Source organism: Thalassophryne amazonica, chromosome 1 (genome assembly GCF_902500255.1).
Source record: "Thalassophryne amazonica chromosome 1, fThaAma1.1, whole genome shotgun sequence".
In the NCBI taxonomy this organism is placed as follows: Eukaryota; Metazoa; Chordata; class Actinopteri; order Batrachoidiformes; family Batrachoididae; genus Thalassophryne; species Thalassophryne amazonica.
The window spans coordinates 173,557,297-173,584,973 of NC_047103.1; the positions used below are offsets into that span (position 1 = coordinate 173,557,297).

The 27,677-nt window shown below is 46.2% G+C and overlaps 1 protein-coding gene across 1 annotated transcript in view; it reads right to left on the bottom strand.

The window, feature by feature from the left end:
* The window catches only part of iqub (IQ motif and ubiquitin domain containing), a 123,559-nt gene that overhangs the window by 21,935 nt on the left and 73,947 nt on the right, over positions 1 to 27,677 (bottom strand). The gene's annotated exons all lie outside the window — the stretch shown is intronic.

Genomic DNA, 27,677 nt, shown 5'->3' on the forward strand with positions numbered 1-27,677 from the left:
GCTGTTGAACGACCAATGGGAGAGCAGGGAGCGCAGGCGTCTGCAGGAGGCGTGATTGGTGAGCTGCAGCACATTCTCACCGCCTTTACGGCTCGGTTGGATCAAATGACCAAGCAAAACATCCTCCTGAACCGCAGGGTGGAGGCTCTCTCCGCGCAGGTGGCGGCGAGCGCTCAGGGCGCTGCTGCAGCTCCTCCTCCTGCCGACCCTGTGCAGGATATGAACGTTCCAGTGGTGCTTCAACAACCCCTCCCACCATCCCCTGAAGCATACATAAGCCCTCCAGAGCCGTACGGAGGTTGTGTGGAGACGTGCGCGGACTTTCTCATGCAGTGTTCGCTCGTCTTCGCACAACGTCCCGTCATGTACACGTCAGATGCTAGTAAAATAGCTTATGTGATTGCTCTGCTTCGGGGTAAGGCACGCGCCTGGGCTACGGCGCTCTGGGAACAGAACTCACGGTTGTTATCAGCATACACTGGGTTTGTGGGGGAGTTCAGAACAGTGTTTGATCACCCTAACAGAGGAGAGACCGCTTCAACAATGATGCTGTCAATGCGACAGGGGCGCCGGTGCGCAGCCGAATATGCAGTCGACTTCCGCATCGCGGCTGCGAGGTCCGGCTGGAATAACGTTGCGCTCCGCGCCGCCTTCATAAACAGACTGTCATCGGTCCTGAAGGAGCATCTGGTAGCTAAGGAGGAACCGCGGGATTTAGATGGGCTTATCGATCTCGTTATACGGTTAGACAATCGGTTGGAGGAACGCCGTCGGAAGCGAGGCGAAGGACGTGGCCGGATACGCGCCGTCCCTCTCCCTTCCGGGTTCGAAAAGGGGCCGCCCTCCCCACGCTCCACAGCCGCAGCGCTCCGTGGGGCAACAGCTCGCCCTGCTGACATTGTTAGGGAAACGCACAGGGCCAAAATGAGGAGGCTGATCCGCGGGGAGTATTTTCTCTGCAGCTCAAAGGAGCACACACAGAAAAACTGCCCCAAACGGCCACAACAACCGCCCTCAGAGACTGGGCTAAGGGGGGGTCAAAACATTCACGTGGGACACACACAGATTGCCACACGACTCCCAGTTACAATCCTGAGCGGGGATTTAACCCTTCAAGCCCCGGCACTGGTGGACACGGGGTCAGAAGGGAATTTGCTAGACAGCAGATGGGCAAGAGAGGTAGGGCTCCCTCTGGTGGTGCTTCCTTCACCATTGCAGGTGCGGGCACTAGATGGCACCCTCCTCCCTTAATCACACACAAGACACAACCAGTAACTCTGGTGGTGTCTGGAAACCATCAGGAGGAGATTGAGTTTTTTTGTAACTCCTACCTCCCGCGTCATTTTGGGCTTCCCATGGATGTTGAAGCACAATCCCCGGATTGATTGGCCGTCTGGGTGGTGGTTCAGTGGAGCAAAACCTGCCATTGGGTGTGTTTAGGATCCTCGGTTCCTCCCGGTTTACAGGCTAAGGAGGAGGTCAAAGTCCCTCCCAATCTGACGGCAGTGCCGGTTGAATACCACGATCTTGCTGACGTCTTCAGCAAGGATCTGGCACTCACCCTTCCCCCGCACCGTCCGTACGATTGTGCCATTGATTTGGTTCCAGGCGCTGAGTTCCCGTCCAGCAGGCTGTACAACCTCTCACGACCTGAGCGCGAATCAATGGAGACCTACATCCGGGACTCATTAGCTGCCGGGCTGATCCGGAACTCCACCTCCCCGATGGGGGCAGGTTTCTTTTTTGTGGGCAAGAAAGATGGCGGACTCCGTCCATGCATTAATTACAGGGGGCTGAATGAGATTACGGTTCGCAACCGATACCCGTTGCCATTGTTGGATTCCGTGTTCACCCCCCTGCATGGAGCCAAAATCTTTACTAAGCTGGATCTTAGAAATGCGTATCACCTGGTTCGGATCCGGAAGGGAGACGAATGGAAGACGGCATTTAACACCCCGTTAGGTCACTTTGAGTACCTGGTCATGCCGTTGGGCCTCACCAACGCCCCCGCGACGTTCCAAGCCTTGGTTAATGACGTCTTGTGGGACTTCCTGCACCGATTCGTCTTCGTATATCTGGACGATATTCTCATCTTTTCTCCGGATCCTGAGACCCATGTCCAGCATGTACGTCAGGTCCTGCAGCGGTTGTTAGAGAACCGACTGTTTGTGAAGGGCGAGAAGTGCGAGTTTCACCGCACGTCTTTGTCCTTCCTGGGGTTTATCATCTCCTCTAACTCCGTCGCCCCTGATCCGGCCAAGGTTGCGGTGGTGAGAGACTGGCCCCAACCAACAAGCCGTAGGAAGCTGCAACAGTTCCTCGGCTTCGCTAATTTCTATAGGAGGTTCATTAAGGGCTACAGTCAGGTAGTTAGCCCCCTGACAGCCCTGACCTCTCCAAAAGTCCCCTTCACCTGGTCGGATCGGTGCGAAGCTGCGTTCAAGGAGTTGAAACGACGGTTCTCTACTGCGCCAGTTTTGGTGCAGCCCGACCCTAGCCGCCAGTTCGTGGTTGAAGTGGACGCCTCTGACTCAGGGATAGGAGCCGTGCTATCCCAGAGCGGAGAGACCGATAAGGTTCTTCACCCATGTGCCTACTTTTCACGCAGGTTGACCCCGGCTGAACGGAACTATGACGTCGGCAATCGAGAACTCCTTGCGGTGAAAGAGGCTCCTGAGGAGTGGAGACATCTGTTGGAGGGAGCGTCTGTGCCGTTCATGGTTTTCACTGACCATCGGAACCTGGAATATATCAGGACCGCCAAGCGGCTGAACTCCAGGCAAGCCCGCTGGTCACTGTTCTTCGGGCGTTTTGACTTCCGGATCACCTATCGCCCCGGGACCAAGAACCAGAGGTCGGATGCCTTGTCCCGGGTACACGAAGAGGAGGTCAAAACCGCACTGTCGGATCCACCGGATCCCATCCTGCCTGAGTCCACTATCGTGGCCACCCTCACCTGGGACGTGGAGAAGATCGGCCGGGAGGCCCTGGCACGGAGCCCGGACCCAGGAACAGGTCCGAAGAACCGTTTGTACATCCCACCAGAGGCCAGAGCTGCAGTCTTGGACTTCTGTCACGGTTCCAAGCTCTCCTGTCATCCAGGGGTGCGAAGGATCGTGGCAGTTGTCCGGCAGCGCTTCTGGTGGGCGTCTATGGAGGCCGACGTCCGGGAGTACATCCAGGCCTGCACCACCTGTGCCAGGGGCAAGGCAGACCATAAAAGGTCCCAAGGACTTCTCCAGCCGCTACCTGTGCCTCATCGCCCCTGGTCCCACATCGGCCTGGATTTCGTCACGGGCCTCCCGCTGTCCCAGGGCAACACCACCATCTTCACGATAGTGGACCGATTCTCCAAGGCGGCCCACTTCGTGGTCCTCCCGAAGCTCCCAACAGCCCAGGAGACAGCAGACCTCCTGGTCCACCGCGTCGTCCGTCTGCATGGGATACCCATCGACATCGTCTCTGATCGTGGTCCCCAGTTCTCCTCACACGTCTGGAGGAGCTTCTGCCGGGAACTGGGGGCTACTGTGAGCCTCTCATCCGGGTATCATCCGCAGACCAATGGACAGGCAGAACGGGCCAATCAGGAATTGGAGCAAGCTCTGCGCTGTGTGACGTCCGCACACCCGACGGCCTGAAGTAAACATCTTGCCTGGATCGAGTATGCGCATAACAGCCAGGTGTCCTCTGCCACCGGCCTCTCCCCATTTGAGGTGTGTTTGGGGTATCAGCCCCTGTTGTTTCCCGTGGTGGAGGGAGAGTTCGGTGTGCCCTCGGTCCAGGTCCACCTGCGGAAGTGCCGTCGGGTGTGGCGCTCCACCCGTTCTGCCTTGTTGAAGGCCCGGACGAGGGCGAAGACCCATGCAGACTGCTGGCGATCCCCGGCCCCTGCTTACCAGCCCGGGCAGGAGGTGTGGCTTTCCACGAAGGACATCCCCCTCCAGGTGGACTCCCCGAAACTTAAGGACAGATATATCGGACCATTCAAGATCCTCAAAGTCCTCAGTGCTGCCGCAGTGAAGCTCCAACTCCCCGCTTCACCGCGGATCCACCCGGTTTTTCACGTGTCACGGATCAAACCTCACCACACCTCACCCCTCTGTGCTCCCGGACCGGCGCCGCCTCCTGCTCGGATCATCGACGGGGAGCCGGCTTGGATGGTGCGCCGGCTCCTGGATGTCCGTCGGATGGGCCGGGGGTTCCAGTACTTGGTGGACTGGGAGGGGTATGGACCCGAAGAACGCTCCTGGGTGAAGAGGAGCTTCATCCTGGATCCGGCCCTCCTGGCCGACTTCTACCACCGTCACCCGAACAAGCCTGGTCGGGCGCCAGGAGGCGCCCGTTGAGGGGGGGGGTCCTGTTGTGTGGGCCACCAGAAGAGGAGGTACTGCTGGCCCACCACCAGTGGGCGCCCTGCCTGAAGTGCAGGCTTCAGGCACGAGAGGGCGCTGCCGCCACGGACACAGCCGGGGGTGACAGCTGTCACTCATTATCTCTTGACAGCTGTCACCCATCTACTCTACATCATCTCACTCCATAAAGACCAGACGTCATCTCCACCTCGTTGCCGAGATATCGTACTTCTTTGGAGGTAATAGACTCAGCCGTTTGTGTTTTGCAATATATCTGTATATTGTGAGTGTTTGCAGGAGTACCGGTTCCTCTTTCTGTGGAAGCTGAGTGAGTGCAGGACGGCACTCTTTTCCCCTGAGGAATCACTGCGGTACTCTACAGAATATTGAGTGAGAGGTGGAGGTGGCATTCCCACCGTTGTTGTTACGGGGTGTACACCACACCCACACTTGACTGTCTTTGTTCTTCGCCAGCAGTACAGATCCGACAGTCGGGGACGGTGATCACCTGGGAATTCGGGACTCGGCGGCTCCAGTATTCACCAGGTTCGGTGGCGGCGGAAATCATGTGGTTCCAGCTCTTCTCAGGACAGACGTCTTCTATCCTCAAGCCTGCCCACACGTCACCTTTGTGGATTGACTGTAATCATATTCTGAGATTGTCTGTATGTTCGTTGTGCACCTTCACAACATTAAATTGTTATTTTTTTGCTCATCTATTGACCGTTCATTTGCGCCCCCTGTTGTGGGTCCGTGTCACTACACTTTCACAACAACTGCAACATTATTCAATGTTCAAGATAAAATTGAGGCCATGATCAAAAAGGTAAAACTCTGGATAAACTCAAACAATACCAAAGTTTTCCCAGTGTTGCATGAGTTTTTGTGCTCAAACGAACTCAGACTGAGAGGCTGCGTGAAAGCAGAGATGAAGGCGCACCGTCTGCAGAGCTGCGCAGATATTTTCCTGAGGTGGATGGGTCAAACGAGTGGATACGTCATCCATTTAGTGCCGTGACCACGTCTTTATCAACAGCGGAACAGGAGAGCCTTATTGACATTGCAACAGATGGATCGCTAAAAGCAGAATTTAATCAGAAGACACTGACTGACTTTTGGATTGGCCTGCGCGTGGAGCAACCTGCACTTGCAAAGCGCGTTAAGACTCTCATGCCATTCACAACTACGTATTTGTGTGAAAGTGGATTTTCCACACTGACGAACATGAAAACAAAATACAGAGCCAGACTTAATGTTGAAAATGACTTGAGACTCGGCCTTTCACGCGTTGAGCCTAACATTACTGAGCTGTGTGCATCCAGTCAAGCCCACGCTTTACATTAAACACTGGAGTTTTCCATTGCTTTATAATTGTTCACATTGTGGGTTAAATTGTTTTAATTAAGGCAGATACTGAAATGAGGCTTCAGTAGGTTTTGTTAATAAGTGCCTCAAAGGTTCAGCCCACTAAATTTGAAGTTAATAAAACATTTGTTATTCTAATAAATGATACACACAAATGTGTCTGTATATTGTGGTATATAATATATGATGTAATTTTATGTGGTTGATAAAACTTAAATGACATGTCAAGTCCGCCGGTGACAGGGGGTACATGACTGAAGCTCAAATGCCCAAAGGGGTACTTGTCTTGAAAAAGTTTGGGAACCACTGGGTTACGTTATCCACGTTATAGACATTTTAATTCCTCAGCTAAAATTAATAACAACTGATCAAAGCACTGGGCATGTGCTAATAACAGCTGATTGAAGCACCGCGCATGCCCAAGGCTGGATCATCCACAAACCCTGCTGTGCGTGTGTACGCATATATCATCTGTTCGCTTTACCACTCGTGTGTGAATTCGTCTGGTCAGCACGATGTCTGATGGAGGAGCAGAGAGAGAGAGGGCGCAAGTGCAACGGGGGGAGAGAGGGGAACATCCAACCCATGAACTGACATGTATTCAGTTCATGGGTTGGATGTCATTCAGCATCCAGCAATGGGACATAGCAGGTCTTCAGATGTGTGGACCACAGCGCTTTCTCTTTCCACACTGCTCCCCTTGCTTGCCTTCCCCCCAGACCTCGGATGGCATGTATGACACTGGAGGTGTATTCTGCATATTCCTGCGGCTTTCTGCCAGAATTCTGGGGTTTCATGCTGTGTTCTTTTTATTCCTTGCCTTTTTTATTTCATTTAGTTTTTATTTTTTTGTTTCATGCTGTGCTGTGTCCGCATTCGACCTGCACTCTGGGTAGTCTAGCTGGATTCAGGAGCTGCTGCACTCTGAATGTGCGCGAATTATTCGTACAAATGTCTGTTCCATACGAATGTGGCTTGAATTTGGGCTGTTGTTCCCAGACAGGCTGTTCATACAGCATTTGGGCTCATTCATGCTCTAGTGTGACAGGAAGGACAGTCAAGACATTCAGCCAGGATTTGGTGCACTTGAACAATTCGTACAGCCCCTCGAATGAAGTCTGAATGTTTCAAATTGCCATACGTATGTTGTACCGCACGAATGTGCCAAATGCTGTACGAGAAGTGGTGGGCACAGTTCCACTAATCGGCTAACTGCTAACTGAAGATAATATTTTCATTATCAGATTAGCTTTTCAGATAACTTTGAAAACCATCATCGAACTAATTATCTTCTGATAAGTTTTGGTCCGATAATTTTTAGAACGCCAATGAATTTTTGCAGACGTGGTAAACAAAGCTGAATAGTTACAAGCATATATGAAATCTAAAATCAGTTAAACACCTACCTGTTAAATGTTTTATAGCAGATGCGCAGTTCTATCCTCCATAAACAGAGGAGAGCTGGTTCTAGAAGAAACCGCTCTATCCTCTATCCTAGACTAGACACAATAGAAAAAAGGCTCATTTGTTTTGACCCCATACTGACACGCTGGCAATATCAGCCAAGTCATCCAGAGGCAGTTTTAACTTATGGTTCAAATTTTAACCAAACTAATTTTGGACAAGTTATTTAAATTAACATCACATCTGAAGTTTTATAAAGTGAAAATATCACATATATGTTTTAGTTTGAAAGTAATGCACTAATTTTGAAGGTTTTAGTGTTGACATGTTGTGCCCAGGTGCATTATGGGTAATCTCAGTACATTCACAACAGAAGAAAAGCATTTGAGATGCTCTGATCAGGCACCACACAGACAACAGCATTAAACCATTGTATATTAGTGAAGGTTACAAATGATCTTCCTATGGCCTCAGACAGTGGACTCATCTCTGTGCTTGTCCTGTTAGACCTCAGTGCTGCTTTTGATACTGTTGACCATAAAATTTTATTACAGAGATTAGAGCATGCCATAGGTATTAAAGGCACTGCACTGTGGTGGTTTGAATCATATTTATCTAACAGATTACAGTTTGTTCATGTAAATGGGGAGTCTTCTTCACAGACTAAGGTTAAATACCGAGTTGCACAAGGTTCTGTGCTAGGACCAATTTTATTCACTTTATACATGCTTCCCTTAGGCAGTATTAGACGGCATTACTTAAATTTTCATTGTTACGCAGATGATACCCAGCTTTATCTATCCATGAAGCCAGAGGACACACACCAATTAGCTAAACTGCAGGATTGTCTTACAAAGACATGGACGACCTCTAATTTCCTGCTTTTAAACTCAGATAAAACTGAAGTTATTGTACTTGGCCCCACAAATCTTAGAAACATGGTGTCTAACCAGATCCTTACTCTGGATGGCATTACCCTGATCTCTAGTAATACTGTGAGAAATCTTGGAGTCATTTTTGATCAGGATATGTCCTTCAATGCGCATATTAAGCAAATATGTAGGACTGTTTTTTTGCATTTGCGCAATATCTCTAAAATTAGAAAGGTCTTGTCTCAGAGTGATGCTGAAAAGCTAATTCATGCATTTATTTCCTCTAGGCTGGACTACTGTAATTCATTATTATCAGGTTGTCCTAAAAGTTCCCTGAAAAGCCTTCAGTTAATTCAAAATGCTGCAGCTAGAGTACTGACAGGGACTAGAAGGAGAGAGCATCTCTCACCCATACTGGCCTCTCTTCATTGGCTTCCTGTTAATTCTAGAATAGAATTTAAAATTCTTCTTCTTACTTATAAGGTTTTGAATAATCAGGTCCCATCTTATCTTAGGGACCTCATAGTACCATATCACCCCAATAGAGTGCTTCACTCTCAGACTGCAGGCTTACTTGTAGTTCCTAGGGTTTGTAAGAGTAGAATGGGAGGCAGAGCCTTCAGCTTTCAGGCTCCTCTCCTGTGGAACCAGCTCCCAATTCAGATCAGGGAGACAGACACCCTCTCTACTTTTAAGATTAGGCTTAAAACTTTCCTTTTTGCTAAAGCTTATAGTTAGGGCTGGATCAGGTGACCCTGAACCATCCCTTAGTTATGCTGCTATAGACTTAGACTGCTGGGGGGTTCCCATGATGCACTGAGTGTTTCTTTCTCTTTTTGCTCTGTATGCACCACTCTGCATTTAATCATTAATGATTGATCTCTGCTCTCTTCCACAGCATGTCTTTTTCCTGGTTCTCTCCCTCAGCCCCAACCAGTCCCAGCAGAAGACTGCCCCTCCCTGAGCCTGGTTCTGTTGGAGGTTTCTTCCTGTTAAAAGGGAGTTTTTCCTTCCCACTGTCGCCAAGTGCTTGCTCACGGGGTCGTTTTGACCATTGGGGTTTTTCTGTAATTATTGTATGGCTTTGCCTTACAATATAAAGCACCTTGGGGCAACTGTTTGTTGCGATTTGTCGCTATATAAATACAATTGATTTGAATTGATTTGATATTGTGCCTAAAACTCTCATGTATATATTCTCTGGGTTTATAGACTTTGTTATTGTGTTTCTTTTATGTAAAAATGCCCGAAGAAGCTCAGGTTGCTTTTCCAGTATTTTCAATTGGAATCATTGCAATCAATTCCTGTTTGCTATTTAGAGTCCTGCTTATGTCAAACACTGTCTGTCTGTCATCTTTGTTCCAGAGTAATATATATATATATATATATACATACACACTCAACAAAAATATAAATGCAACACTTTTGGTTTTGCTCCCATTTTGTATGAGATGAACTCAAAGATCTAAAACTTTCCACATACACAATATCATCATTTCCCTCAAATATTGTTCACAAACCAGTCTAAATCTGTGATAGTGAGCACTTCTCCTTTGCTGAGATAATCCATCCCACCTCACAGGTGTGCCATATCAAGATGCTGATTAGACACCATGATTAGTGCACAGGTGTGCCTTAGACTGCCCACAATAAAAGGCCACTCTGAAAGGTGCAGTTTTGTTTTATTGGGGGGGGATACCAGTCAGTATCTGGTGTGACCACCATTTGCCTCATGCAGTGCAACACATCTCCTTCGCATCATCCGTGAAGAGAACACCTCTCCAACGTGCCAAACGCCAGCGAATGTGAGCATTTGCCCACTCAAGTCGGTTACGACGACGAACTGGAGTCAGGTCGAGACCCCGATGAGGACGACGAGCATGCAGATGAGCTTCCCTGAGACGGTTTCTGACAGTTTGTGCAGAAATTCTTTGGTTATGCAAACCGATTGTTTCAGCAGCTGTCCGAGTGGCTGGTCTCAGACGATCTTGGAGGTGAACATGATGGATGTGGAGGTCCTGGGCTGCTGTGGTTACACGTGGTCTGCAGTTGTGAGGCTGGTTGGATGTACTGCCAAATTCTCTGAAACGCCTTTGGAGACGGCTTATGGTAGAGAAATGAACATTCAATACACGAGCAACAGCTCTGGTTGACATTCCTGCTGTCAGCATGCCAATTGCACACTCCCTCAAATCTTGCGACATCTGTGGCATTGTGCTGTGTGATAAAACTGCACCTTTCAGAGTGGCCTTTTATTGTGGGCAGTCTAAGGCACACCTGTGCACTAATCATGGTGTCTAATCAGCATCTTGATATGGCACACCTGTGAGGTGGGATGGATTATCTCAGCAAAGGAGAAGTGCTCACTATCACAGATTTAGACTGGTTTGTGAACAATATTTGAGGGAAATGGTGATATTGTGTATGTGGAAAAAGTTTTAGATCTTTGAGTTCATCTCATACAAAATGGGAGCAAAATCAAAAGTGTTGCGTTTATATTTTTGTTGAGTGTATATATATATATATATATATATATATATATATATATATATATATATATATGTTTGAAATTACCCCTCCTGGGGTACTGATGAGGCGTTTAGCAGGCTGACATCATTAAATAGGTGGCTGGCACAGTTTTGTAGACAGCAAGGCTTTAGCTTTATTGATAACTGGCCTTCGTTCTGGGGCCACTGTGGCCTGCTGATGCCGGACGGCCTCCACCCTACTGGGGAAGGCGCCGCCATCTTGTCTGCGAACATAGACAGAGCTCTACAGGGAGGGTAACATTAGGAATCTACAGCAGGCCACGGAGCAGGTGATTAGAGACCCTGCAAGGCTTATGACAAATGTGGGTGTGGAATCCATTACCTTAGCGGGGAAATTAGTGCAGAAAATTCACTATGGTGATAGTGCAGTTTATCTGCCAGGGAGGGAATTTCAACAAGTTGAGACGGTGGCCTGCTCCCGTAGACGTGTCCATAAAAATCATAGAGGGATATGCTTTGCAAACTTAATACCCATTACTATATTGGATCATGTTGAAATTGAGGATGGCCCAATGGTTGTTCCAGCAATATCTAAGATTTCATGTCTGCTACCTAAAATGCGTGTGGAATGTCTCAAACCTAAACCTACTTCTAGGCATCTTATATATGCCACTCTGGAACCACCCCTAAACCCAAACAGCTCAACTGTCAACCCCAATAAGGTCCTTAGACTGGGTCTCATTAACATAAGATCACTGTCCTCAAAATCATTGTTGATTAATGATTTAATTATTGATCATCACTTAGATATGATTGGGTTATGTGAAACCTGGCTTAAACCTACAGCTGTCCTCCCCTTACATGAGGCCTGCCCACCAGCATATACATTTAGTCACGTCCCTCGTGATGCGAAGCAAGGCGGGGGTGTAGCTCTTATTTATAAATCTAGGTTTAGCTTATTAGCGGTTGGGGGTCACAAATATAACTCGTTTGAGCATCTGATTCTCCACTCCGCTCAGGATATTACGCATTGCCAAGGTCAGAGGAATAAAAATCAGCCGTATTACTTTGTCACTGTATATAGGCCTCCTGGCTACCCTGGATCTGGTTCTCGCACGTGGTATTGCTGTCACGAATATTGACATCATGCCTCTTACATCAGTGGTCTCTGATCACTCACTTATTAAGTTTACAGTTACATTGCCATGTTTAGTGGAACAACAACCTTATTTATCATTACGGCGATGCATCAACTCCTCAACTAAGACTGAACTAGAAGCTAGATTACCTGATGTCTTAGCCTCACTTTTGACAAATACCCAGTCAGTAGACAGACTTGTGGATAGTTTAAACTCAGTGCTCAAAATGACACTCCACATGATTGCACCACCTGTGTTGAAAACGCGCTCCCCCAAATCGCAGTCACCTTGGTTCAATGATTACCTGCGTGACCTCAAGCATAAAGCAAGAGGTCTAGAATGGAAATGGCATCATTCAAAATTAGAAGTATTCCACCTTGCGTGGCATGATGCTATCTTAGACTATAAACATGCATTATTGGCTACAAAGTGGACCTATTACTCTGATTTGATCAACAAAAACAAGCATAACTCAAAGTTCTTGTTCAACACGGTGGCAACACTTATTCATGGACAACCACCTGTAGTTCGCTCTCCTTTTACAGCACAAGATTTCCTGGATTACTTTGAGAAGAAAACAGATAACATTAGGTTAAACATATCCCAGCATGCCTTAATCCAGCCACTACACCCTGCTATTGAGGTGGGCGCCATTACTGAGGTATTACCTAGATTTACAGAATTTGATGGTATCTCTCTAGACATGCTGACGAAACTTGTAACGTCAACAAAAAGCACAACCTGTTTATTTGATCCTATACCAACAAAACTGTTTAAGGACCTGTGGCCCACTCTTGGGCCGATTGTGCTGGAAATTATTAATCTTTCTTTAACTTCTGGATCTGTTCCTAAACGTTTCAAATATGCAGTGATTAAACCATTACTTAAGAAACCTAATCTTGACCCTAGTGTATTGACAAACTATCGGCCGATATCAAATCTATCATTTTGCTCGGCAGCTTGTAGACTATCTTACTGAGAATAATCTCTTTGAGCCGCTGCAGTCTGCTTTTAGAAAATATCATTCCACAGAGACGGCTCTCACTAAAGTGGTGAATGATCTTCTGCTTACAATGGATTTGGACACCACTACGGTTCTGTTGCTGTTAGATCTCAGTGCTGCATTTGATACAGTGGATCATCATATTCTACTTGATAGGCTGGAAAATCATTTTGGGATTACTGGGAGTGCCCTTGCATGGCTGACGTCATACTTGACCAGTCGTTCTCACAGTGTTTTGTACAGTAACACTACCTCTAACCTTAGTGACATGAAATTTGGGGTTCCACAGGGGTCTGTCTTAGGCCCCCTGCTTTTCTCCCTTTATATAGCACCCCTTGGGCACATATTGCGGCGTTTTGGGATTACCTTTCACTGCTATGCTGATGATACAGTTATACATGCCGATAACTGCTGGTAATCTCATTCACATAAAATCCTTAGAAGATTGCCTTGTAGCAGTGAGAAGTTGGATATCTAGAAACTTCCTACTTTTAAACTCTGATAAGACTGAAATGATGGTTCTTGGTCCAGTGAGACATCGGCATCAATTTGACCAGTTAACACTTAGCCTAGGCTCGTGTGTCATACATCACACTGACAAAGTGAGGAACCTTGGGGTAATTTTTGATCCTTCGTTGTCCTTTGGTCTCCATATTAGAAATATTACTAGGACTGCTTTCTTCCACCTGCGAAATATAGCGAAGATTCGTCCCATCCCGTCTATGGCTGATGCTAAGACCCTGATCCATGCCTTCATCTCTTCTAGATTGGACTACTGCAATGTTCTATTTTCTGGTTTACCACAGTCTAGCATTAGGGGTCTCCAATTGGTTCAGAATGCTGCAGCCAGACTTTTGACACAAAGCAGAAAGTTTGACCACATTACACCCATTTTGGCGTCTCTTCACTGGCTTCCTGTCCCAGTGAGATCAGATTTTAAGGTTCTGCTACTAACCTATAAAATTATTCATGGACTGGCACCTCCCTACCTAGCTGACCTAATTAAACCTTACGTACCAGCCCGGGCTTTACGTTCTCAGGGTGCAGGACTACTTTGTGTCCCTAAGGTGAATAAGAAGTCTGCGGGTCACAGAGCTTTCTCTTATCGTGTCCCTGTTCTGTGGAATGATCTCCCTGCGTCAATAAAACAATCAGATTCTGTGGAGACTTTCAAGTCCAGACTTAAGACGCACTTATTTTCCCTTTCATATGGCTAGCATACTGGTGCAGTTTTGTTTTACGCTTTTTACTCTTTTAATTCATGTTATTAGTAATTGAAGTGGGCCGCAGCCTCAACTTCACCTAAATTCTGGGTCTTTTAGTGAAGTTTAGGGCTAGCGGCCGGCGATCACCTTAGTATTTCTCTGTTTTTCTTTTTGATTAATGCTGGCAAATTATACAGTATTTTTTGTCTTTCTGATGCCTGATTCTGTTTTTTCTCTGTTTAAAGTGCAGCTCCATCCAGACATAGGAGTTGTGTTTGTGCTGGCGATCCTCCTGTCCTGTGCACCAACAGCAATTCTTGTATATTCGTCCGTGAATTGTACTGTGAATTATTTCTGTAATTTATGTTTGTAGCATGGCCCAAGCAGAGGGTCACCCCTTTGAGTCTGGTCTGCTTGAGGTTTCTTCCTCAGAGGGAGTTTTTCCTTACCACTGTTGTTCTGGGGGTTAGTAAGGTTAGCCGTTACCTGTGTGAAGCGCCTTGAGGCAACTCTGTTGTGATTTGGCGCTATATAAAGGAAATAAATTGAACTGAAATTGAGTTTGCGTTTATTAAATGTCACGCATCTTAAACGTAGCAGACACAGATTATCTGGACTTTTGTTTTGGCAGGTTTTCACGGTCTCTACTGCCATCTACTGGCCAGTAGCGTTCATGGCAGTATTCGCCCTAGTACTGAGTTGCAGTAGTTGGCAGTGTTCTATTTATTTTGACACCGGTTATATCAGACGGTTATCTAATTACAAGTTGGCTTTTTTTTTTTTAAATGCCTTTTTTTTTTACAAATAAAAAAATGGCATATTTTACAAAAGCACATTTATCTGTAAACACCAACACACAACACACCTCACATTAACGTGTTGGTTTACATAGAATGAATGAGTCAACCAATCAGTTTTAGCAGAGGCTCATTTTACCCATAATCCTTTGCCATCTGTCTGTGTTTGTTACATAACTTCAGAATTAGTGCATTATTCAACATTAAAAGATATGTTATATTTTAACTTTGTACAAATGACAGAATTGACATTAATGGAGTTATTCTATCAGTATTAATTTTACTTATACACCAGTCCATAAGTCAGCACTGCTTTATTTTCCAAGACCTTGGCCTCATGGCGACACTGTTATTGAGTAGAGAGTTGAGCTACACTGCTCCTCTCAACTGCTTCACTGCTGAAAGCTATGTAATAAAGTGGAGCTACCAGCAGGGGGCAGGACACTCAAAGACAGAAGTGCTGACTCATTGTTTGGGTCTGTTGTCACCTTTGATGCTACCAGAAGCGATTATGGTGTTAAAACTCAAAGTCAGCTTGTTAGTAGTTGCAAGTGTACCGGAGACGATACTGGAAGTTATCAGTTATCTGTAGCTTCCAATAAATTTTTGGGTGGTTTATCGGTTTAGCTTTATAAAAGATAACTTTTCAGTTAGCTGATCATCTGTTATCAAAGCTAATTTTTTGGTTATCTGTGCCCACCACTGTGTACGAGGCATTCGAGCGCAGCTTGAATTTGCACGACTGTCATCCGTATCCTCATTCATGTGGCATTTGGGCTCATTTGTGCTCTTGTGTGATAGGGGTATAAGGAAGGTTTTGTGAAAATTGTAAATAAACATGCTCTAATGTTGAAATTCAGAGTAAAGGAACAGGAAAAGCCCTGATTTTCTCCAGAGCTGTCAGATACCATCCAATAGCGTAATGTGCACAAAGCCAGAAAAAGTGATTCTGCCACTGACTGGTCCATCTTCAGGCAACTAAGAAATAAATGTACTTTCCTCATCAAAAAAGCCAAATCAGAATATTACTTATCTGTAACAGCTGAGAACCTCAATAAACCGCAGAGATTGTGATTAAGAGAAAGTGATTAAATCTCTATGTATTAATAAAAGTCTTCAGGCTCTTCCAAGACTCAATCCCAGTCTGTGACAGGACTGAGATCTTAAATTGCTTTGAAAAGCATTTTGTATCATCTGTTTTTTTGTTTTTTGACTCTACAGGAGCAGCCCCTCTGACTCTGTGCTCACACCCTCCAAGGTTTTCTGGAGACCCTTTAAATTTTGTTCCTGTTAGTGTGCAGCGGTGCATCGGGCTCTCAAAGCGTCAGATCACAGAAACCCGCAGGCCAGACTCAATAGAACCCTACTTTTTGAAAATGGCAGCTGATTTTGTCTAGTGGAGGTGATGGTCTAGTGGTTAAGCGTTGGGCTTGAGACCAGAGGATCCTCGGTTCAAATCCCAGCCTGACTGGAAAAAAAAATCATTAAGGGCCCGTGGGCAAGGTCCTTAGTCCTCTAGTTGCTCCCGGTGTGTAGTGAGCGCCTTGTATGGCAGCAGCCTGACATTGGGGTGCCTGTGATGCATTATTGTAAAGCACTTGGAGCATCTGATGCAGATGGAAAAGCGCAATATAAATGCAGTCCATTTATTTTGTTACACAGCCTCTTACAATCCTTTTTAATCTCTGGATCCAAAACAATAGAATAGAATGCCTTTTACTGTCATTATACGATGTACAACGAGATTAAAAGCCAACTCCAAAATCAGTGCAGGCAAGTAAGAAGAAAAAGCAGCAATATCAAATAATAAGTATCAAAGAATATATGCACGATGTAAACATTAGATGGTAAGGTGCACGGTCCTGGATGGTATGTACATTGCAGAATAAGTATGTTATTATATACATTGTTAAAAATTATAAATATTGCACATTATGGGATGGAATGTTGCACATTATCATCGATGTATGCGGGAATTCTGGATGGTTACCGCTTTGGGAAAAACTGTTTTTGAGTCTGTTTGTTCTGGTCTTAATACCCCTGTAGCGCTTACCTGAGGGCATCTGGTCAAAAAGTTCAAAAATGTCCACCAGGGAGGGGAGAGGGCAGCCAATGATCTTTTGGGCTGTCTTTATGACTCTCTGGAGCCTCTCCCTGTCTGCAGCAGTACAGCTGCCGTACCATACTGTGACGCAGTATGTCAGTAGGCTCTGGATGGATGCTCGATAGAAGGTCAGCAGCAGGGTGGAGTCTAGCTTGTGCTTCCTGAGGACTCTCAGGAAGTGTAGCTGCTGAGCCTTCTTGGTGACTGCTGTGATGTTCACAGACCAGGAGATATCATCGGACATGAGGACGCCGAGAAACTTGAAGGTGTGAACCCTCTCCACATGCTCGCCATTGATGAAAAGGGGGGGTGGGGTCGATGCTGTGCTTCCTGTAGTTAATGATGATTTCCTTGGTTTTCTTGGTGTTCAGTGTGAGGTTATTCTCTGAACACCAGGCTGCCAGCTTCAGGACCTCCTCTCTATAAGCTGTCTCATCACCCTTAGAGATGAGTCCGACCACGGTGGTGTCATCAGCAAACTTGACCACCACGTTGTTCTGGTGGGCCGAACTGCAGTCGTAGGTGTAGAGGCAGTATAGGAGGGGGCTCAGCACACAGCCCTGTGGGGAGCCGACGCTCAGTGTGCGGGTGGAAGAGAGGTGGGGGCCAAGTCTCACAGTCTGGGCCCGGTTGGTCAGAAAGTCCTTGATCAAGGCACATGCGAGAGGGGGGAGGCCGAGAATGGCCAGTTTTGTAGTCAGAATGTCCGGGATTATTGTATTGAAGGCTGAACTGTAATCCACAAAGAGCATCCGAACGTAGCTCTGCTGCTGCTCCAGGTGGCTCAGCGCAGAGTGGAGAGCTACGGCGATGGCATCCTCAATGGATCTGTTTGCACGGTATGCAAACTGGTGAGGGTCAAAGTCTGGAGGAAGATAGACCTTGATGTGCTTTAGAACTAGTCTCTCGAAGCACTTCATGACTACCGGACTAAGGGCCACCAGACGGTAATCATTCAGGCTGGTGATGGGAGACTTCTTCGGCACAGGTATTATTGTGGTTGCTTTGAGGCAGGACGGGATAACTGCCTGGGCCAGAGAGAAGTTGAAGATCCTGGTAAAGTTGGAAGCAAGCTGGTAGGGGCACGCTCTGAGCACCTTGCCAAGTACTCCGTCTGGGCCAGCGGCTTTCTTAGGATTCACTGCCAGGAGCACCCGTCTGACCTCATGCTCCTGTACAGTGAGTGCAGTGGAGCAGGAGAGCGGTGGGGGTGGAGGCAGAGCTTTAGCAGATGAGTGCTGCTGGGATGTATCAAAATGGGCAAAGACGCAGTTTAGCTCTTCTGCCAGTGGCGCACTCAGGTCTCCTGATCGCACATCACAGCCCGTGAAGTTTGTGATGTCTTTTATGCCCTGCCACACCTCCCGTGTGTTGTTGCTGGCCAGGTGGGACTCTATGCGCAACCTGTGGTCCTCTTTGGCCCTTCTCACTCCTCTTTTCAGGTTAGCTCGAGCAGTACTGTACAGAGCTCTGTCGCCAGACCTGAAGGCTGCATCGCGGGCCCTGAGGAGTGCGCGGACTTGGCTGGTCATCCAGGGTTTCTGGTTTGGGAAGACCCAGATGCTTTTGTCCACAATCACATTCCTGACACAGAACTGGATATAGTACCGTACGGTTCCCGTGAATGTCTCCAGTTCCTGATGTTCGAATAAGTCCCAGTCCGTCTGTTCAAAGCAGTCCTGCAACTGGGAGAGTGCATTTTTGGGCCAGGCTGTAACAGTCTTTGTAGTGGGTCTGGCAGTGTGTCTGAGGGGGGTGTAGGCTGGGGAAAGCAGGAGGGAAAGATGGTCTGACTGGCTGAGGTGGGGGAGGGGTATGGCTCTGTATGCATGCTTGATATTTGTGTAGACATGATCAAGAGTGTTCTCTCCCCTGGTAGAACACTTGACATGCTGGTAGAACTTCGGGAGTACAGTCTTCAAGTTGGCCTTATTAAAATCCCCTGCGATTATGTGAACACCGTCGGGGTGAGCCCGCTGCTGTTCATTTACGGTGTTCAGCAGGAGAGAGAGAGCGCTGTGTTTACACTAGCGTCGGGTGGTATGGACACAGTCGTGATGATCACAACAGTTAGCTCTCTCGGCAGAAAGAAAGACGGCATTTTACAGACATGTACTCGATGTCCGGGGAACAGTGATTGTCTATGATTGTCCTGTTACACCAGTTTTCGTGCACATACATACAAAGCCCCCCTCCTCTACTCTTACTGGAGTCCTCAGTCCTGTCCCAGCGGAGCAGAGTGCGGCTTGCTAGCTGCACTCTAACATCAGGAATTCCCGGCTGAAGCCAGGTTTCGGTGATAATCACAACACAGCAGTCACGAACATAGTGGTTTCCAGCGAGTTGTAGTGCCAGGTCGTCCGTTTTATGCATAAGGGATCAGGCATTGGAGAGATACAGGCTTGGTAGAGGTGGCTTGTGTGGTTGTTTCCTTAGCCTTAGCATAACACCCACGACCCCACTTCTGCTTCCTCTCCCTCCTCCGTCTATGTCACCTCCTAGACCCGACAACAATCCACGGAGAGCCCGGTGGTCTTGCTATGTTGTGCGTGTCGTGAAAGTCATTCGAAACAGATATCTGATGTTGGTCTTGTCAGGGTTCCTGAACGAGTGGCACAAAAGGAGGAGGACACAAATGCAGACCCACAGACAGAAATGAGTAAATCAAAAGGCTTTATCTGGAGGCTAAGCAGTGGTCTGGTACACTGGTAGGCAGGCAGCGATACAAAGGTAACAGGCAGACATTGGGCTGAGGCGTAGTCAAAAACAAGCAATGTTCAAAAACACAGTGAGGCAGAGTAGGCAGGCAGAGACGAGCGCAGAGTCCAAAAAACAAGCAAAGTCATCCACAGTAAAGGCAACCAGATTTAAGTCAGAACTATGGCATGAAAAAGAGCAAAAAGGGCTTGGACGAGGGCAGAAGCACAAGGCATGGAGCACAACGAACTAGCAGTGAAAAACATGAAAGACAGGGCTTAAATGTAGGTGGGGTAATCAGGACGTGATAGGAGTCAGGTGTGGAAAAGGTGAGGACATGACAAAGATGAGTCCAGCAGGTGCAAGAGAGTGCAGGAAAGTGAAACTTTACTAAACAGAAGCAGAGTGAAAGCTGGGGCAAGAGAGTGCAGGAAAGTGAAACTTTACTAAACAGAAACAGAGTGAAAGGTGGGGCAAGGGAGTAGGAGAGTGAAGCTAGATAAACAGAAGCAAAGTGAAAGCTGGGGCAAGAGACTGCAGGAGAGTGAAACTAGATAAACAGAAACAGTGACAAAAACTAGAAATAAAATGAGACCAAAATAATACAACAAGGAAAAAGATCAAGACTAAACTAGAATGGAACTACATGTGGCAAAAATATGTAAACTGACAGTACATCCAGTGACTGAAAAGAAAAATCAATAGAGCAAATAAATGACAGAGACAAAACTAAAATGGCACTAACAATGAGGCAAAAGAAAACAACCAAACTGAAAATCACCGGCCAGGGTCACAGACAGATGGCAAAACCATAACAGGAACCATGACATCACCCCCCCCCAAGGCGGCCGGCACCGACGGCTGACAGGTCCCCCAAAAAACATAGCAGGAGGCAGCAGAGGGGCGCCAAATATGGAAGGGATGGAGGGGGCCGGAAGGTGGGCGTAATAAAACAGGCAGTAGGACATGGATTCCTGAGACCAACTCCCGGTCAAGGGCATGCGGGGTTGTCGGCAGTAAGGTGGATGAAAACCCAAAACATTGCCAGGAGGGAGGCCAGGCAGCGGGTAAACCACAACAGGCAAAGTGGAAGAACAGTAAAACACAATGGCCATTGGCCAGCTGCGAGAATGGCAGGGAGTGATCAGAAAGCCATGTGGGGTACCACAGAAAACCACGGAAGAGTCAGGGGGTCGGCCGTGGAGCCTACTAAAGCCCATGGGCAACTTAATGGACCGGCTGTGAGGCCAATCAAGGGCCCCGGTCGAGTCCAGGGGACGGCTGTTAGAACGGAGAGGAACCGTGGCTGATTTTGGAGAAGGACCAGGGGCTGACAAAGACTTGGCAAAACATAACCCCTTTCTGGTAACGGATTTCTGGTGAAAAGCATGACAGAAGGGTAAACGTAACCTAACCATGGAACCGAAAGAGGCAAGAGCATGTTTCAGGGTGCGGTACACAAGTCGGAAAAATACCCTAATCAACAAAACCCCAATCAACCAATAAAGCAACATTGAAGAACATGAATTTAGAGAAAACGTGGAAAACAACAAAACAAAAATAGAACAAAATATTCGAAAAACCCCATAATACAACCTGTCCAGTGGCAACCAATAATTACAAGGCAAAAAACAGCACCATAAAGAAAGCGAACAGGGGAAAATCAAAAGAAACAAATTTGCTTAAGAAAGGGGCATAACCGTTTGTTATCAGGGTGAAAGAGAAGTAAAACTAGCAAAAGAACCAAATCTGATGCAAAGCTGAGAAAAAAACTGCTTGATTAAAAAAAAAAAAAACAGAAAGCAAAAGAATCCACTAAACCAACGCTGAGGGTGCGCAAACACAGACAACTTAAAGAGGGACTCCAGAAGAAACTTCATCGAGCAACAACATGGAGAGACAATCTGTTTCATAAAACTATGCAAGCTGTGAGGGGCCCAGAAAAATAAGGAACTCCAAAAACTAAACATTAAGCACATGATTGCAATAAATTTGGCATTAGGCTGATCCAATGATACACTTGTTGACTGAAAGAAAAAACAGAAAAACCTCACAAACACAAAAAACAACGATAAACTAACCGTCCATACTGAAGTTCTCTGGGAGCACCTTCAGGGACGATACTGATGCTTGAGTTGAGCGAGAGATCTCTGGAGTTGTCAGTAGAGCTGGTTCATTTGGAGAAGAGCATGCTGTGGAGGTCTGAGATGGTCCTTGCGCTTGTGAAGATGCTGCTGGTGGAGTGAGAAACACCGGTGAGTCCTGAAACATGGGTGCTGTGATCGTTCCCAGTGGCTTGCTGAATAGCGGCAGTGTGGACACTCCACCTGCTTCCGCCAGTGATGCGTGAAATGAGAGCGACTTCGCTTGTTCCTGTGGAGTGAATGCCAGGCATTTTGCTGCAGACAGTGCGTGGGAAATGAGCGGGTCCTCTTGTTCCAGAGGCATGCGTGCTGGGGCTGCTTGAAACGTACGTGGAGTGGGCTTTGGAGGTTTCTCAGCGGGCGTGGTTGGTTTCACTTGCTCCGGAGGCGCGCACGTTGGTGCTGCTTGACACGTGCGTGGAGTGGGCTCTGAGCTGTGGAGACTTCTCAGTGGGCGTGGCTGGGCTTGGTGCTGAGCACGACCACATATCCGGTCTTTCAGGCCGATTAGGTGCAGCCTGCTTTAGCGCAAGACTGCGTTGGAGTGGTGCCACAGTGACGTCTGACAGGGTTATTACTCTGGGTGCTTCGGAACAGGCAGCATAAATGTCTGCTTCATATAAAAAGTCGATGGGGTCCTCGATGCATGGAGGTACCCAACCCAGCTTGAACTGTGTCTTGATGTCAGCTAGTTCAGGAAAGGTTGTCAAAACATCAGGCTCAGACTGCAGGAGCTGCTCGAGTGCCGACAGAACTCGCTGCTTGCTCAGTCGACTTGGACTGTCCTGGTATTCAAAAAACAAATCCTGTATCTTGAATAAAACAGTTGTCATACCCTGGAGCTCTAACACCTCTGCCTCTGAGGAATTATCATCATCCTCATCACTGTCATCATCCAGGTCAGTCCAGTCCGACTCATTGTCAGGAGGTTGATGTTCCAAAGGCAGGTACAGCTCGGGATGCCTCACCCAGTCAGGGAGTTTCTTCTCAGCGAATATGCTGTCCAGGTCCTCAAGTTCAGGAAAGATGTCATATAGCCAGGTGTTGGCTTCAAGAAGTTCCCATGCTTGATCCAAAGAATCAAACTTCTCCTTCGGAGAGTAGCAGTCACGAAAGCACACAAAAAAGAAATTGAGGTCAGAGAAAATCTCCTTTATGGTGACAATGTCCAGGTTCATAATGGCAGTCTGCAGGATGAAGCTTGAGTCTGCTGTGCCCAGGTGTGGCTAGTTCGTTCTGTCAGGGTTCCTGAACAAGTGGCACAAAAGGAGGAGGACACAAATGCAGACCCACAGACAGAAATGAGTAAATAATCAAAAGGCTTTATCTGGAGGCTAAGCAGTGGTCCGGTACACGGGTAGGCAGGCAGCGATACAAAGGTAACAGGCAGACATTGGGCTGAGGCGTAGTCAAAAACAAGCAATGTTCAAAAATACAGTGAGGCAGAGTAGGCAGGCAGAGACGAGCGCAGAGTCCAAAAAACAAGCAAAGTCATCCACAGTAAAGGCAACCAGATCTAAGTCAGAACTATGGCATGAAAAAGAGCAAAAAGGGCTTGGACGAGGGCAGGAGCACAAGGTATGGAGCACAATGAACTAGCAGTGAAAAACATGAAAGACAGGGCTTAAATGCAGGTGGGGTAATCAGGACGTGATACGAGTCAGGTGTGAAAAAGGTGAGGACATGACAAAGATGAGTCCAGCAGGTGCAAGAGAGTGCAGGAAAGTGAAACTTTACTAAACAGAAGCAGAGTGAAAGCTGGGGCAAGAGAGTGCAGGAGAGTGAAACTAGATAAACAGAAACACCAGTGACAAAAACTAGAAATAAAATGAGAGCAAAATAATACAAGGAAAAAGATCAAGACTAAACTAGAACGGAACTACATGTGGCAAAAATATGTAAACTGACAATACATCCAGTGACTGAAAAGAAAAATCAATAGAGCAAATAAAGGACAGAGACAAAACTAAAACGGCACTAACAATGAGGCAAAAGAAAACAACCAAACTGAAAATCACCGGCCAGGGTCACAGACAGATGGCAAAACCATAACAAGAGCCCGGAAGGGGCCAAACCATGACAGGTCTCCGATATCCAAAAGCATCTGGCGGGTTTACTGGCTGTTCACAGTACCGATAGTGCACAAAAGGAAGAAAAGCAAGAAAAAAAGAAAAGGAAAATAGCACTGAAATAGAGAGCCGTAAGCCACAGCAACCATGCGCACCGCCATGACCAAGATGAAATTCCATCAGTTTGGAAGTCAGTTTTTGTTTGTCCTTTATTAAAAGTAGGTGATCCAGCAGTTTTAACGACAGGCTGATATCAAACGTATGTGTTTTGTCAAAAAAAGTTGAAACTCTTGTTTGTGATCAATTAAAAGAGTTTTTATACTCAAATGACCTTCTCTAAAAACTACATTCTATCAGGACCAGTGGTACCGGATGTCTGGACACAAATGCAGAGCTCAGACACAGATGGGATTTGGCGATATAGTGCAGTAGATAAGTTCAATTTTTCACTAGAACACTTCAGTTAATGATGCAAGCAAAAAAAAAATTGGCACAGATATTCCCCATAGTGTACTTGTGAAAATTCACTGGGTACCTAGTCAAAATGTCAAGATGGCCGCCAGTCGACTTTCCAGATCGCAACCCTCGCAACTTTTGACATGTTTCTAAGCATTTGTATTGGTTTTATTTGCTTAATCTAGCAAATATATGCTGGATATTTGTATACTGATTAATATAGTATATAGATTTACAAGTATACACAAATATGGCAGCCATATTTCCGATCAGAACACATGAATGATTTACAAGGCTCTTGGCGATGTTTTTATGTCATGCAGAAGTGTTCATTTCATTAAATATGTCACACACAATTGGTTTACAATTCAGTTTGGTGTGAAGTTGCTGATTTTGTATTATAATATATTTAAAAGAGTGAAAGTCAATGCACAACCAGGGCACACTGGTGACTTCACTGCTGCTCAACTCAGCATGGGGTTCAGTGTCAGCTAATCTTGCTTTACTAATGCCATACTTAGTATTACCAACACCAAAATGGTATGCTAGCGCTAGTTGTAGTGTAGTTTAGCATAAAATAGTGTCCCAAATGCTGTCTAGCAGCCCCAAATCAATTAGCTAGTAGAAAGTAGTTGGTAGATTTAGTTAGACAGCCGCACCTGAATTGACAGGGTGTGCCAGCGCGGGAGAGCCGAGCCAAGGGTGAGGGGGCTATACATGGGTTACCCATGTACTTACCCAGATGGTGTACAGATCACACGGGCCTTAAATGACCTTGGATGAATGATCGGGCTAGGTGTAGGGTAACCAAACCTAGTTGTATCCCATACATCAATGTGCATACTTGACAAAGATGGTAAAAGGATAGCCCCTCTGCCTTCATCAAGCGCTCAAAATGGCGAGTTCTTTCCCAAGCAGAAAGGAAACTGACTGGAGCAAATGCTGTCTTTGTCAAGACAATAAAAAGGAAGCTCTTATGTCACCCTTAGCGTCTGTGCATCATGATCCAGAGCAGGATGGATATGTGATGATTGCAAGAAATGTGCCATTGTTCCAGGAAATCGGTGAAATGCCAATCACCTTTGACCCAGCAAGGCTGGATGAAGGCAGTGGCCACCACAGTCTTCTCCAAACTGAGCCAGTACCCACCAGTGATCGAAGAGAATGATCTCAATATCCTGCAGAGGTTTGTGGTTCTCATGTATGACAGGTCCAGCAACCTCCATAGTGTGGATGAGGCCAGACTTGACCTGTTTGCCAGAAAGCAGAGGCCATATGAAGCATCCCTCCAACTAGAGCAGCTCTGCTTCAACACACAAAACGCTCGGCATATCAGGCAGGTTGTGTCTGGGCCCAAGCAATTCTGCGCCAGCCAGAAGAAGAAAGTCACGCTGACTGGGGTTGGGAGAAGGATGGGGATCAATGGAAAGTTTTCTGGATTGCCATTTCCCCACTAGCAAAGAGCTGTGAACAGCTGACAAAGTGTGGCTGTAAGTCTCGCTGTAGTGGCAGGAGTAAGTGCTACAGACCTGGGCTTCTCTACACAGGTAGTTGCAAGTGTGATGTGTAGTTTGCCTCACAATCTCGTTTCGGTAGCCATGTATCTACTTTTTTATGATGTGCTCTCACAATTCGTATTGATCCTCTTCTAATTCTGAGTCACTTGTTTGGAGATCCTCTTTTTTCTTTGGAACTGCCAAAGCTTTCTTTATCTTGTCGAGTTCTTATAAGCAATGTATCATTGTAGCAGATGGTCAAAAGTTTCTTTCTTTATATATTTTTTGTCAGAAAATTGTGTCTATCACTACAGTACAGATCAACAAATATACATCTGAATGGCAATGCAATTGCCTCCAATTCACTTCCAATACTGAGTCTGAGTCTATATTTGTAGGTACATTTTTATTTCTATATATATCTAGATTCTCTTTGGGAGTAACAAGAATGGACAAGATTAGGAATGAACATATCAGAGGGACAGCTCAGGTGGGACGGTTTGGAGACAAAGTCAGAGAGGCAAGATTGAGATGATTTGGACATGTGCAGAGGACGGACCCAGGGTATATAGGGAGAAGGATGCTGATGATGGAGCCACCAGGCAGGAGGAGAAGAGGGAGGCCAAAGAGGAGGTTTATGGATGTGCTGAGGGAGGACATGCAGGTGGTTTTTGAGACAGAGGAAGACACAGAGGACAGGGTGAGATGGAAACGAATGATCTGCTGTGGCGCCCCCTAACGGGAACAGCCAAAAGACAAAGAAGAAGAAGAATATATCTAGAAACACATATGAAAGACGAATTTGCATACACAAACACACACACACATATATAGATAGACAGACAGACAGACACATGATTTGAGGTATACATATACATGTATATATGATGTGTCCATATAATTTATATTTTTTATTTTGATAAAACCTTATAATGTGAGATATGCAGGTACATCAGAAATTTTCAGATTTATAGCTTGAAATCATAATTGCTAAAAAGATGATTTTGCCCCGGCAATTTGAACAATATGCTTTTCAAAGTGATATTTCTCATACTGTTGATGATTTTAACTATTGTACAAGCCCAGAAACACACTTTAGCTAAGGAATGGTGCATTTGTTTCATCCATTGTGTGCAGAAATCATCATAAATTAGTATAGCCGGCGGCCGTCTTGAAAAATGGCAGCCATCTTGAAATTTTTTGTGGGTACCCAAACTTTTTGAAAGAGAAGGTTCTACTGAGCTATTGTGTAAAATTTCTTGCTTGCATCATTAACTGAAGTGTTACTTTGCTTATCTGCTGCACTAATAAGGTTTTACTGAAACAACAAGCAGGGTCTGGTACACAGAAAGGCAGTCAAAAATCAGCAACAGTGTCAGAAACATTAGGCAAGGGCATGGTCCAATAAACAAGCAGGCAGTCCAAAACACAGCAAGAAAAACAGGTTGAGAAAAACTTACAAGATAGGCTATGAAGTGAAGGCATAAAGCACAACGAACTGGCGAGTAAACCATGCAACCCGTGAAACTAATATACGCCCTGGTGATGAGCTACCAATTAGAAGCAGGTGTGTGGAAACTACCAGAATAGGGGTGTGGCCCAACAGTGTGCCCTGCCCACCACCAGGAGAGACAGATGACAGAAAGGGACAGACCAAGGCCAAGCAGAAAAACCCCACAAAAGAAATCACAAAACATAACCTAAGCAGAGCAAACAATAAAACAAAACCTAAACCCTGACACATTCAGGCTTCAGGAAAAAGCACAGCACCATTACTGCGGCACAAAGGTGATTAATGATGTAGTTGTTGCTCTTGATAAAAAGCAGTACTGTGCTGCACTTTTAATTGATTTGTCAAAGGCTTTTGACACTGTGGACCGTGTTGCTTTAAAGTTTAGGCTTCTTTGTTTCGGACGGTCAGATCTTGTTGTTTCCTGGTTCACAAATTATTTGAATGACTGGGCTCAGTGCATTAAGAGCGATGGTGTGTGTTCTGAATTTATGAGTGTCCACAAGGGGGTGCCACAGGGTTCAATATTGAGCCCCCTCATGTTCATGATGTACATTAATGAATTAGAACAAAAT